Source organism: Galeopterus variegatus, unplaced genomic scaffold (genome assembly GCF_000696425.1).
Source record: "Galeopterus variegatus unplaced genomic scaffold, G_variegatus-3.0.2 Scaffold4544, whole genome shotgun sequence".
Taxonomy (NCBI): domain Eukaryota; kingdom Metazoa; phylum Chordata; class Mammalia; order Dermoptera; family Cynocephalidae; genus Galeopterus; species Galeopterus variegatus.
Genome location: NW_007730655.1, coordinates 236618 through 245331, shown reverse-complemented (window position 1 = coordinate 245331; position 8714 = coordinate 236618). Strand labels below are relative to the sequence as shown.

The 8714-nt window shown below is 38.1% G+C and overlaps 2 pseudogenes; both read right to left on the bottom strand.

Annotated features, from left to right (window-relative positions):
• Window positions 1-439: 439 nt before the first annotated feature.
• LOC103603313 lies at window positions 440-1214 on the bottom strand (annotated as a pseudogene).
• Window positions 1215-1404: 190 nt separating this feature from the next.
• Window positions 1405-8714, bottom strand: part of LOC103603312 — an 89772-nt pseudogene continuing 82462 nt past the window's right edge.

Below are 8714 nucleotides of genomic sequence, written 5' to 3'. Positions count from 1 at the left end.
ATCAACTACAGTGTATATTGAGAAGTTAAATTTTTTTTAAAAAATTCAAAAATTCAAAATTAAAAACAAATAAGTAAATAAATATTTTTTTACTGGTGCCTTGATCTTGGACTTTCCAGTCTCCAGAACTGTGAGAAATAAGTTTCTGTTGTTCATAAGCCACCCAGCTTATAGTATTTTGTTATGGAAGCCCACACATAGACACCTGTCCTGCCTCTCAGTGTAGCTTGTGCTGGAGTCCCTGGAGCTGTCCTGCTTCTTACCCTTTTCCTGGGCAGGCTGTCACAGCCAAGTGTCTTCCCACATCTCTAGGAGCATGTTCCTGTGTTCAAATGGCACAAGACAGGCCTTCACAGAGCTCCATGTCCTCGGGGTCCCTTTCACATGCAGAATCTTCACTTCCTGTCTCTCTATTGATGCTCGCTCACTTCTCCATCTGTCACAGCTCGGGTGTATATTCAAGGCTCCTATCCTCCACGTCTTGCTTCAGGGTGCCCATCATCTCTGTTTTCATGCGCTGACATTCTCAGTTCCTCGGTCTGGCTCTGTGAGGTCAGCTACAACCTCCTTGTCAGCATCTCTAGACTTCGCCAGGCAGCTGGCGACTTTTTCAGTAGCAAAAAGGCTCTCTCCTTGTGTCTTTTGCCCTCTGCTGCTCCCACTTGGCCATCTCTCCCTGTTTCTCTTACTCTACAACCTCGAGAACTTGGAAGATTTCTTTAGAATGGTTTCCTTTATCTTCTTCACATCACAGGTGCATTATTGCATTCTTCTTTTGCCTCGAAAAGCTTCATCAAATTATCAATTCAGGTTTAATTGAAATTCTGAAGAGTTTCAGTTTTGGAGGTTTTTGGAAAGTTGGTCTGTTTCAAATGTCATTGATTCTTCTAAGTGGTCATGGGAATCCTGTAGGAGGCCTTCCCTCAAGTAGCTTTTTGTTTTCTAATCTGACATTATCTAATTGAAGCTGCACATACACGTGTCTTTCAGAAAGTGGGTGGAGTTCTTTCTCTTGACTCTTTCAATGAACTATACTCCAGCTTCACCGAAGTTAGCTTCTTGTCTGCAGAGTGAAGAGCTATGTGAAGGTCATGCACCTCATTTTTCACAAAGTCATTTAAGTTGGAGGCCTCAGAGCTGCATTCCAACAGTGAGGGACTCTCCAGCTTCTGTGTGGTCCAGTTGGTTCTTCCTGATAAGCGAAACACCTGCATCTGCGTGAAACTGTGTTCCCATTTGTCAATCTGCTGCTGATGATTTGTGTCTATGCTCCTCTCTGTTCAACATTACCCAAAGACCACAGAGCTCTTGCTGCCCCATCCAAGCCCCTCAGGCATGGCCTTATGGTGTGCTCACTGGGCTCAGGAGCAGGTGGCTCATTCAATCTAATCATTTGATTATAACCTAATGCTCTGCAATTCTGAGCACACAGAGAGCCAGGGTCTGCCAAAGTTGATGAGTCTCAGCTGGTGTGATCGTAGTCTTAAGTACATCTGCATGAATTTCAGTCAGCTGAGAAGCTTCTTGCCACTTGCAGGCCTTGGTTACTTTTCATAGGTTTTCAAGATTAAGTTTTGCTTTTTGCAAAAACTAAAGCCCTAACTCCAATTCTGGCTACTTCTCCCTCTTTCGTTCTTTAATTTTTTCATATGCTTGCTTTTGATCATTTAGCTGTCTGAATTTGCAGTACTTATTCTTTTAACTTCTCAACATTTGCCAGTAAACCCAGCTTTTTTGGAATTTTAAGGAAAAACCCTTACTGGCATTTGTCTTTTTTTCTCTGTGCCAGATATTTCAGAAACATCTTCTTCTAGTTTTTCAATGATCCGGGCACCTCTTTCTTGGGCTTTTCTCACAAGGTATAATGATCTCAGTCTTCTGTTCTCCTCCCTGAGAGAATGACTTTCCACAGCATACCTTGCAGCCCTCGTGTTCTGATCTTCTTTTCTTGCAGAGTTTCAATCTTATTAGCCTTCCTAACTTCCTAATTAGCCTTCTCTTCACCACTGGTTAGGAAGCTTGCTGGGTGTGTCTACCCTGACCTAGGCTAAACCCAGCACTCCCGGAGCCTCTTCACTCAAATTGCAGCTGGCTCAGGTGTCCTCCGGTGTCCTCACTTACCACCACCTTGATTTTTATCATCTTGGAGCAAAATGAAGCCTAGAGAAGAGTTCCCCCAATACACAGAACCAGGAGGGACATTAGCAGTTCCAGCTGTTTGGGCATTATCGCTGAGGGAATCCCAAAGAAAGAAGGAAAGTTTGGGGTCTCAGAAGCACATGTCTTTGTTTTCTGTTATCTCTATGGATAAACACAATGATCGCTAGGCCCAGGCAGCTCAATGACTTCATCTTCATGCCGTCTGCATGGATTTCTTTCTGCTTTCAGATCCTGCCAAATCCACGATGTTAAGTAGGGAGGTCTGTATTTTCATTATTTCACTGCTTTACACCATTGACTCTACAGTCATTGTCTGTACAGACAAACAATGTACAGACTGCTGTACAGACAGCAAGAGACTTAGAGGATTCTGTACTCATTAACATCAATGCTACGTATCTGTTCTATGCCCCACCCCAGGTGGGCTTCTGCATGAGGTTAACATCTGCCCCACTGCACCCACCACACACGTTTCCTTCTTATAAGCACCTTAAATGAAGACCAGCCAAGGCAGAATCCCACAGGTAGCTTTTAGTAAAGGAACCCTGATGAAGGAAACTTTCTGGCTTCAGTCTTCTCTTTTCACAGACAGTTAAAAAAATAAAATAAACATTTAAAACTTTGTGAGGTTAGTCATCCCATGAGAAAAATGACCAGTTATATCATCACGTTTTCCCTGCTCGGTGTGTCCAGATGCAGAGGTGATGCCATCATAACCTCTCCTACAAGATGCCACATTGCTCCTGGTGCACCCAGTCCCTGAGTAGTGGCTGGAAAGGCCTCAAGAAGAACATAGAGGAGGCTGATGTTGACTTTAGGTTTTTGAACATGTTCTTCATGAGGTTAAGACAGTCCCTCTCTGTTCCTGGTGTCCTGGAAGTTTTTATTACCAGTGGGTATTGAAGTTTGTCAGATGCTTTCCTGTGTCAATTGATATGGTCATTTTTCTTCTTTAGCCCATTGATATGGTGGATTATATCAACTGATTTCAGATACAAGAGTACTTCAATAAGTTGATGGAAAAATAGAATTAAATATAAAACAAATCTCCCCATGAACCTTTTTTTGAAGTACACTCTATTAAAACCACCTTACATAACTAGGATAAATCCCAATTGATCATGCTATATTATTTTTGTATATTGTTGCATTGGCTTTGTTAATTTATTTTATTTTTTTAATTGTAACATAGTTGAATGTACATATCTATGGGGTACAGAGTTGAATATAATTACCTCTGTGCAATATGTGATGCTCAAATCAGTGTAATTAGCATATTCAACATTATACAATGTAATCATTTTTCATGGCCCTTTACCAATTCCTCCCTTACTCATCCCACTTTCCTCTGGTAACCTCAGTTCTGTTCTCTCCTTTTGAAAGTTCAATGTATTATTATGATTGTTTTATCTTTCTCTCTTTCTTTTTAAAATTTGTTTATTTTTTAGCTCCCGCTTATGAGTGAAGACATGTGGTATTTCTCTCTGTGTGTTTGATTTCACTTAAGATTTTCTCTAAGTTCATCAATGTTGATGTGAATGGCAGAATTTCATGCCTTTTTATGGTAGAGTATTATTCCATTGTGTATATACACTGCATTTTCCTTATCCAGTTATCTGTTGATGGACACATCAGCTGGTTCCAATTCTTGGCTATTGCAAATAGAGCTACGATAAACATGGGAGTGCAGGTATCTCTTCATCATGATGATTTCCACTATTTTTGGTATATACCCAGAAGTAGAATTATTGGATTGTATGGCAGTTCTATCTACAGTTGTTTGAGGAACCTCCATACTGTTTTCCATAGTGGTTGTACCAATTTACAGTCCCACCAACAGTAGTAGGGTTTCCCTTTCACCACATCTTCACCAGCATTTGTTATTCTATATTTTTTTGATAACAGCCATTCTTACTGGTGTGAGATGACATCTCAATGTGGTTTTTATTTGCATCTCCCTGATGCTTAGTGATGTTGAACATTTTTTCATGTGTCTGTTGGCCATTCATATATCTTCCTTTTAGAAATGCAGTCGAGCTCTTTTACCTGCCTGTAATACTGCCAACTGGGCCAATTGCCAAACTAGGGCTGAGTCTGGAGCTCACAGACCCCTCAAGCCCGTTGCCCAAACTGGGTCACAAATCCTTCACACACCAGGCTGGGTCCTCAGAACCCTCACATGCCAGGCTGGGTCCCCAGACCCCTCGCATGCAAGCTGGGTCACCAGACCCCTCACACACAGGTCTATGTGCTAGGTAACCAGCAAACAGGTCCTTGAAAGCCGTAGGTTGGAGAGCATGGCCTCACAGAGCAGATGTCTGAGGCAGGCGCCAGCCAAGCCACGGTGCAGTGCATGCACAGTAACTCCATCCACACACAACTTATTTACAAAGAATGTGCCGCACCACCCCCAACAGTCCCTAAGGTGAGGGGGCCTGAGTAAATTATTCTATTTTCCCAACAAATGCCTACTCAGCTCCTTTGCCCATTTTTTAAATCAGGTCATTTGTTATTTTACTGTTAAGTTGAGTTCCATGTATATTCTGGATATTAATCATTTGTTGGATGCATAGTTTGCAAATACTTTCTCCCAGTCTTTAGGTTGTCTTTTCACTCCATTAATTGTTTCTTTTGCTGTGCGGAAGCTTTCTAATTTGGTATAGTCCTATTTCTTTATTTTTCCTTTTGTTACCTGTGCTTTGAGGGTCATATTCATGAAGTCTGCCTAGCCCTACATCCTGAAGTGTTTCCCTATGTTTTCTAGTTGGAATTTTATAATTTCAGGCCTTATATTTAATTCTTTAAACCATTCTGAGTTGATTTTGTCCTATGGCAAGAGGTACAGGTCTAGTTTCATTCTTCTATATATGGATGTCCAGTTTTCCCAGCACCATTTATTGAAGAGGCATTTTTTTCTTGCTGCCTTTGTTGAAGATCAGTTGGCTGTAAATATGTGGGTTGATTTCTGGGTTCTCTATTCTGTTCCATTGGTCTGAGTGTCAGTTCTGGTTACTATAGCTTTGGAGTATAATTGGAAGTCTAGTAGTATTATGACTCCAGCTTTTATTTTATTTTATTTTATTTCATTTGCTAAGAATTGCTTTGGTTATTCAGGGTCTTTTGATGTTCCACGTGAATGTTAGGATTTTTTTTTTTTTTCTATTTCTGTGAAGAATTGGTATTTTGATAGAGATTGCATTGAATCTGGAGATGACTTTGGGTAGTATGGACATTTTCACTATGTTAATTCTTCCGATCCAAAAGCATGGAATGTCTTTCTATCTTTTGATGCCCTCTTGAATTTCTCTAAACAGAGATTTGTAGTTCTCATTGTAGAGATCTTTCATCTCCTTGATTGAATTGATTCCTAAGCATTTATCTATTTGTATGTTTGTTTGTTTGTCTGTTTATTGGTGACCATTGTAAGTGGACTAGCTTTCTCAATTTCTTTTCCTGCTAGTTTGTTGTTGGAATATAAAAACACTACTGATTTTTGCATATGGATTATGTATCCTACAATGTTACTGAAGCCATTTATCAACTCTAAGTTTTATTGTAAATCTGTAGGTTTTTCTATATATAGGATCATGTCATCTACAAACAAGGACAATTTGACTTCATCTTTTCCAGTCTGGATGCCCTTTATTTCTTTCTCTTGCCTCATTGTTCTGGCTAGTACTTCCAATACTGTGTTAAATAGGAGTGGTAAGAGTGGGCATCCTTATCTTGTTTTCATTCTTTAGGGAAAAGCTTTCAGCTTGTCCACATTCAGGATGATATTGGTGGTGGGTTTGTCATATATGGATTTTTTGTGTGTTGAGATGCTTTCCTTCTATGCCTAATTTGCTGAGAATATTTATCATGAAGTGATATTAAATTTTGTCAACTGTTCTTTCTGTGTCTATTGAAATAATCATGTAGTTTTTGTCCTTGATTTTGTTAATGTGGTATATCACACTTATCAACTTGCAAATGTTGAGCCATCCTTGCATCCCTGGTATGAATCCCACCTGATTGAGATGTATATGTTTTTTTATGGTTCGGTGTATTCTACTTGCTTATATTTTATTGAGAATTTTTGTGTCTATGTTCATCAAAGTTATTGGCCTGTGGTTTTCTTTTTTTTATTATATCTTTCTCTGGTTTTGGTATCAAGGTTTTGCTGACCTCATAGAATGAGTTTGGGAAAATGGCCTCTGTTTCAATTTTTCAGAATAGTTGGAAGAGAATTGGTATTAATTTCTCTTTAAAGTTATGATAGAAATCAGTAGTAAAGTCACTATGTCCTGGGCTTTACTTTGTTGAGAGACTGCTGATTACTGCTTCAATCGCATTGCTTGTTATTGGTCTGTTCAGCTTACCTGTTTCTTCTTGGTTCAGTCTTGGTAGTTTATATGTGTCCATAAATTTATCCATTTCTTTCAGGTTTTCAAATTTATCGGGATATGTTATTTATAATAGTCTCTAATGATTCTTTGTATTTCTGTGATATCAGTTGTAATGCCTCCTTTTTTCATTTCTGATTTTTGTTAGTTGGGTCTTCTCTCTTCTTTTTTTAGTTAGCCTAGCTAAAGGTTGGTCTATTCTGTCTAATTCTGTATTTTTTCTCAAAAAACTAACTTTTTGTTTCATTGATCTTTTGTATCATTTTTTGGATTTCTATTTCATTTGGTTCTGCTCTGATCTTAATTATTTCCATCTCCTAATCTTGGGATTGGATTGTTCTTGTTTTTCTAGTTCTTTGAGGTGTCATGTTAGGTTGTTTATTTGAAATCTTTCTATTTTTTTGATGTGTTTATTGCAATAAACTTTCCTCTTAGTATTGCTTTCCAGCTTCCCATGGGTTTGGTATTATGTATTTATTTTCATCAGTTTCAAATAGTTTTTTAGTTTCCTGTTTAATTTCTTCCTGGACCCATCTGTCATTCAGGAGCATGCTGTTTAATTTCCATGTGTTTGTATAGTTTCCAGAGTTTTGCTTGTTATTGATTTCTACTTTAAGCCACTGTGGTCTGAGAAGATACTTGAAAAGAGTTCAGTTTTTTAAAATTTTCTTGAGACCTGATTTGTTACCTAATGTGTGTTCTATCCTGGAAAATGTTCCATTTGCTGATGAGAAGAATGTGTACCCTGTGGTTGCTGGATGAAATATTCTGTAGATATCTGCCAAGTCAAATTGGTCTAAAGTTTGGTATAAATCCTACATTCCTCTGTTGACTTGTTGCCTAGATGATCTGTCTAATGTTGAGAGAGGGGTGTTCAGTCCCCAACTATTATAATATTTGGGTCTGTCTCTTTCCTCAGGTATAATCATGTTTGAGTTATAAATCTGGTGCTCCAATGTTGGGTGCATATATATTTATGATTGTTATGTTCTCTTGCTGGATAGATCCCTCTAACATCTTATAATGACCTTCTTTGTCTCTTTTTATGTTTTTTTTGTTCAAAGTCTACTTTATCTGATATAAGAATAGCTACTTCTACTCCTTTTTATTTCTATTTGTGTAGTATATCTTTTTCCACTCCTTCACTCTTAGTCTGTGTGCATCTTTTCAGGTTAGGTGAGTCTCTTGTAGACAGCATATAGTTGGGTCTAGCTTTTTAATCCAATCAGTCAGTCTGTGTCTTTTAAGTGGGGAATTTAATCCATTTACATTTAGGGTTGTTATTGAAAGGTATTGTCTTACCTCTGGTATTTCATTGATTTTCATTTGGATGTTTTAAATATCTTTTATTTCTTTCCCTTTTATTGTTTGTCTTCAGCGTTTGTTGGTTTTTGGAGGAAGTAAGATACAGTTTCTTTCTCTTTCTTTTTTGCATTTTTGTCTACCTGTGGGTTTTGTTTTTTCTTGTGTATTCATGGTAGTGATTACCATTTTTTAGATTCCAGACATAGGGCTTCCCTTGAGGATTTCTTATAGGGCTGGTCCTATGATATTGAACTCTCCTAGTTTTTGTTTGTCTGGAAAATACACTATTTCTCCTTCATTTCTGAAGGGTAGCCTTTTGTGGTATAGTATTCTTGACTAGCAGTTTGTTTGTTTGTTTATTTTTCTTTTAGCATTTTGAATATATCATCCCATTCTCTTCCGGCCGATAGAGTTTCTGTTGAGAAGTCTGTTGTTAGTCTGATGGGAACTCTCTTATCAGACTTGACTTTACACTTTTTTCTTGCCATTTTTAGGATTCTCTCTTTGTCTTTGAATTTTGCCAGTTTGACTATAATACACCTCAGAGAGCCTTTTTTGGATTCAATCTGTTTGGGGATCTTTGAGCCTCCTGAATCTGAAAGTCTTTGTCTCTCCCTATACCTGGTAAGTTTTCCACTATTATTTCATTGAATATGTTCTCAATGCATTTTCCTTTCTCCTCCCCTTCATGCATACCTATAATTTGGATGTTTATGTGCTTAAGGTTATCTGCTATCTCTTAGATTTCTTTATTTTTTAAAAATTCTTTTTAATTTTTTGTCTGCCTCAGTTATTTCTAAGAGACTGTCTTCAAGATCAGAAATTCTTTTCTTTTTTTTTTTTTTTTTTTCCGTGTCCGGCAAT